The sequence below is a fragment of the Mastomys coucha genome, unplaced genomic scaffold (genome assembly GCF_008632895.1).
Source record: "Mastomys coucha isolate ucsf_1 unplaced genomic scaffold, UCSF_Mcou_1 pScaffold23, whole genome shotgun sequence".
Classification (NCBI taxonomy): Eukaryota; Metazoa; Chordata; class Mammalia; order Rodentia; family Muridae; genus Mastomys; species Mastomys coucha.
Window position 1 is genome coordinate 24,944,419 of NW_022196906.1, and position 5,560 is coordinate 24,949,978.

A 5,560-nucleotide genomic window follows, 5' to 3' on the forward strand; every position below is an offset into this window, starting at 1 on the left:
TTTTGCCCTAGGTACCCCAGTACGGAGATGCATCGGTTACTACCGCCTGGGTGGACATCTGTGGGCTCCCTGAGTCTTAGCCTTCCCAAGACAGCTGGTTTCGAGAGTCTGGAACCAAGACAGCACTGACCTCCTTTTCCAGGCCCACCTCTTTCCTCCGGTTGCAACAGCTACCACCCTGCTTCTTAACCATCAATTCTCCAAGAGGACCTCAAACCGAGGAGGGCCCTTAAACGTCCTAGTGTTGGGAGAGCAACTCCAAGAAACACAGCCAAGTCCTTTTTGAACCCAGAGCCCACATGGGCTGCCCTGGGGGGTTAGCACTGTGCTGGATGGGCTCGGACAGACTGCCAGGTTTTCAGGAATTCTGCCAGGCAGATGGTAAATGCAGCTATTACTTAAAACTAAATTATATAAGCTTATAATTAAATAAATTGTACTTTAAAACAAAAATGATAAGCTCCCAAAGCTCCATCTCTTCCTAATTATCTGATGGTTGTTTCTGGTCTTGAGCCATTGAGACCTTCAACCTCCCTCCCCGTCCCCACCCCCGCCAGCCCAGAGCTCCCAGAGAAGAGCAGGGGAAGGTGGGAAAGCAAAAGGCCTTCTGCTTAGTATCTCCATCTATCTCCCCATACAGACACATAGCAGTTGGCTTTCAAAATAGGTACTGGTGAAGGTACAGCTAATGCTAGTTATCAGGGCTTGAAGAGAGGAGGCAAGCCCTTAATGAACATTTATTAGCATCCTAGTGCCTGAAGGAAATAGACAAGCAAATGCTGGTTGTCTTCTGGCAGGGAGAGCCAAGGGACGGGTGGGCAATAGAAAAGGTAGACCATGCATCCTCTGTATGTATTTTGTTCCTTACCCAAGTATAGGGCAAGGCCCTGGAGTGGGAGAGTAAGTATGGATCAGCTGGAGAAAGAGCAATCATGCTGTAAAGTTCCCCCTCCAGCTTGGAAAGGAGGCTGGGGACCTATTAGTGGTACTAGACCTCAAGATTCTCATATCTTTGCAGAATCTGGAACTGGAGATATAGCTCAGTGGTTAAGAGCCCTTCCTTGTTCTTGCAGAGACGCCAGGTTCAGTTCCCAGCACTCGGAGTGGCTCACAGCAATCCATCAGGCCAGCACATGCAGATACATTCTAACCTCTTTAGGTGAAAGCATGCCCAGAAACGCATGCAGACAAAACAGTCATGTATATAAAATAAAATAAATAAATCTGTGCAGAATTTCCTTTCTTTTTTCTTCCAACAAAAAAAAAGAAACTCAATAGAGGGAAGGGGCTTTCCTGCCTAGTCTTTCTTAATAACTAGAGAAATCTTTGAAGAAACAAATTGCCCTGGGTTGCATGGGAAAGAGAACACTTGAAGGGAGTGTGGCCCGTTTAAGGATAAAGAAGGTGCTGAGAAAGGATTGGGGAGTTGTATTAGAGAAGGGACTGCTCAAGGAAACAGGTTCCATTTCAAAGGAAAGAGAAAGCTCAGTCAGGTCTACCAGTGAAGAACCTATTATCTTCCCTCCATAACCCTCCAGGGCCTTGTAACAGGAGGACTGATGGATGCCAGTGATTCTACAGAGGCTCCTCCTTGACTGAGACAAAGGATCTGAAATTCTTTATGGTGAACAAGTCAGAGAGATGGCTGTTTATGCTCTATAAATGAAAGGGAAAGTAGCCATATAGGAAGAATGTGTGTAAAAGGGAGTTACACTTTACAAAGGCCTTGTGTCTGAGTGCTCGAAGAAAGCCTATAATTAAAGGGCAAGTCAGCAATGAAAAGTCATTTAGAGCAAGCAGCTCCTTTCCTACACCCAGCAGTTGTAATGGTGGATTACAAGATTTCCAACCACATCTTACTTTCACTATGATGGGTCTGAACAAGGTCTTGCCTGTCAGTCAACACAGCAAGCCAGGGGAGAGGAAAACTCCTCCCCTCCCAAGACCTTCAAATCTCCCTTCCCCAGTCACAGCCCAAAGAGCTCGTACCTGAGCATGAAACCTGACCATGTGGAATTACTCAAAGATGCTGACATGTGTGGCACACTTACTACAGGCTAAGCACTGCGCCGAAAGTTTTATCTGCATTATTTTCTTTAGTGTTGGGAGGACAATTCTATTCAGTCACTTCTGCCAAGGGTTTCTAGTGAGGAAGTCAAGGCAGAGGGATATGAGGGTGGAAAGCACGGAGGAGTAGAAGCTAGGAGAATTCGGAATCTGCAGTGCTTTTATTACTGATTGGTTTCTCAGAGTCTGGGTTTCCTTGTCTGTTGTGTGAGCAGGGACCAATCTATGAAAAAGGTCTTCTGCCAGAGGACCTCACCGAAAAGCACTGACCTCTAAAGGCACTTCCTCAGATATCAGATATTTATGGCTATTTGACTGAGGCCTATAGTCAGCAGTGTCGCACAGGTAAAGGCACAGGATCCGCATAATGAAACATAGATAGATGAATAGATAGAAAAATAGATGATAGAAAGGTAGATAGATAGATAGATAGATAGATAGATAGATAGATAGATGTGAAATCAATGGAACTCTTTAGGTGTATGATAACAGAGAGAGAGAGAGGGAGGGAGAGAGGGTAGGAAGGAGGGAGAGAGAGAGAGAGAGAGAGAGAGAGAGAGAACAGAATCACAAAACACAAAGCTTTCACCAGATACCAGCTGCACATTCTTGGATACATTGCAATATTTTCCTATGTTTCAGATTCTCCATTGTTAAAATGGGGGAGCAAGGGTACAACAGTGCTTAGAACATGTAAAGATTGCCTTCTAAAATATTACCTACTAATACTAGAGATATTGCCTGCAATCACCATCATCATCACCATCATAGTGCCACTTCCAAGCTTTTGCTAAGCCCTCCAGTTGGCATCACAGTCTTCTGAACTTTTCCATATTCCCAACAGGCAAGGGAAGAAAGCTTATGGAAACACCCTCCCCAGCTCTGCAAGGGACTCCCTTGTGGCTTCAGTTGCCCAATTTCTGTGCTAGGACCCCACAGATACCACCCTCTTGCTTCTCTCTGTCCTCTATGATGTAATTATCCTTGAGAGGTAAAAGGTAGCACCTCCCCCCCACACAAGAGAGAGATTAGGAGCCTAATTGTGCTGTCGCTTGTAAACAAATATCTCAGTCAGGTCTTTAACACTCTCGAAGTCCCAGCTCCTCCCAGGGCTGTCTCCAAACCATGCAACCTAAGTGGCACAATGTGCTGGTTATGACGGCATACTTTGCTTAGATTCTAGCATTCATCTCTATTTTTAGAAAGGAATTTTCCTATTATGTTTATTTGTGAGTATACATATGTATGTTCATATGTATGACTGCAAGGCAGACATGTGGAGGTCACAAAATACCCATCAGGAATCTGTTCGCTCCTGCCACCTGTGGGGTCTGAGGCTGGATCTCAGGCATCAGGCTGTTGCAGACACCTCTATCCACTTTGGTCCTGGATTTTTACTCTGTTATTTACACACACACACACACACACACACACAAAGGTAGAATGAGAGAGTAACCTCATGTGTCTTGCTCACTATTCTATTCCTCGGGACCTGGCATACTCCTTGTCCCACAAGACACTCCATAAATATTGATAGAATGATTAGACCTACTCTATGCTCAGCTTAGAGAGCCACATCTATAAAATTGACAAGCTATTTTACCTACAAGATGAAGTAAACCTGCCCCATGATATAACCTCCCCAATACACTGCTTTTGCAATTCTCCATGGCTCCGCCACCACCACCTCTCCCAACCCAAACTGGAGCCTGCTACCTCATTATCTCACCTTCATTTCAGGGTTGAGACATCACAAGTTCAAACGAGTAAATTGATTTGTATAAAGCCAGCCAGCCAGCTGCCTTATCTAGCTCATGAACTCACCTCTCTTCACACTACCTTAACACCAAACGCCTGTTCTAATCTAACCAACGAGCAGCTTGGCTGCTTCATGTCACTCTTACTGTGTGAATAGTTCTGTGGAAGCCATTTCTTCTGCAGAGGATATCTCTTCCTCTCTCCTGTATTCATCTATAGATGACTGAAGCCCCTCACATACTGAGCTCACACAGAAAGATTCTATTTGCTTGGCCTTTTCTAATTATGCTAAGCCATATCCTGAGACATGGCTACAACCATCATGCCCTGGATACTCATCAAAATCATGGCTCCTTTTCTTTCTATATCAATCTCCATGGCAGTCTCTAGCACAGGAGTTGAATGCATGGCTGAGCCTGGTTCATTCAGGAGGTTCCAGGGAGATAAGTTAATATGAGAAGCACTGAGACCAGATGCAGCCACAATCAGATTATAGTTTATTCCCATCAGAGGCTAGGCTGGTGATATTCTAACATGAATACCAAAGATGAATGTGTTGGCCTGGGGCATCCTGGGAGTCTTTCCCAAACTACCAAGATGAACCAAGGAGCATACCATGGAGACTAGGGGAGCAAGTACTGTGCTGGTTCAATGAGATTTTTGGAAAATGATTGGGAACATTTTGAGTTCTCACATTGGAGCCTATAAATCATTGGCTCACCAAGTTGGTATTTAGACCATGCTTTATACCGCAACATAAAAGTGAATTTATGAACTTATCAATTCATCCCTTGTATCTTTATGTCTTTATCATTCTTTGTCAAAAATCCCTAAAAGTCATCAGGAAGTCATCTGCTCATCATGGAATCTATACCAAAAAGAAACAAAAGCAAAATAAACAGGATGTAGATTGACCCAGCCTTATTGAGGAGCACCTAGGAGGACAGAGGGAATGTTAGACCATGGAGCTGAGACCTCCCACTGGCTTCCACTACTGCACAGGCCCTCTACTACTCTCCTTCCAGATGTGGAGGTTCATCTAAGTCCCTATGAATTATAGCTCTGGGCCTAGGTCCATTCTTCATTGCTCAAGGAAATGTTTAACTATTTTCCCTCCAAGCCACCCACTCTTTTCTCTGGGTTTAAGAGCTTAAGTAGAAGTTCCTCTGGCACTTCCAGTACTAGTTCCTTTGAATGCTAGATCAGAACAAAGGGTCTTGCTTTGGCTTACACAAACTCAGCAAGTAATACCAGACTATGTCCTTCTTCTGACCTAAATTCCACTCACATAGTTTTAAATACCAGCCACCACCCCCGTAGCCCAGGCTCCCCAACTCAGCCATTTATTTTATAGTTTTACATGTACACACCCCAATGTCAATTACTTTGGACTTCTTGTCTATTCATTACATAACCACACCTTTGGCTTTCAGCTGGCTGGATGCCTTCGGTGAAGATGAACTGAAATATAAGGTCTCAACTTCTACCTAGGGACTTCAAAAGCAATCCAATTTTCCTGCCAAACAAGTCCTGTCTCCTCTGCCATCCACCGTAGTCTTTTCTCCAACCTCTATCCATGATAGAACCTTGGGCTTGACCTCGAGCCTCAGGCTCCATATGGATAGTAATGAAGGACAACCTCTAGACATTGGATGAAGCTCCAAGGTAAAGTACACCATTCCAGAGGACAAGGTGGTAGAAGAGGGACATATTGGGGAGTAGGAAATCAGAATCG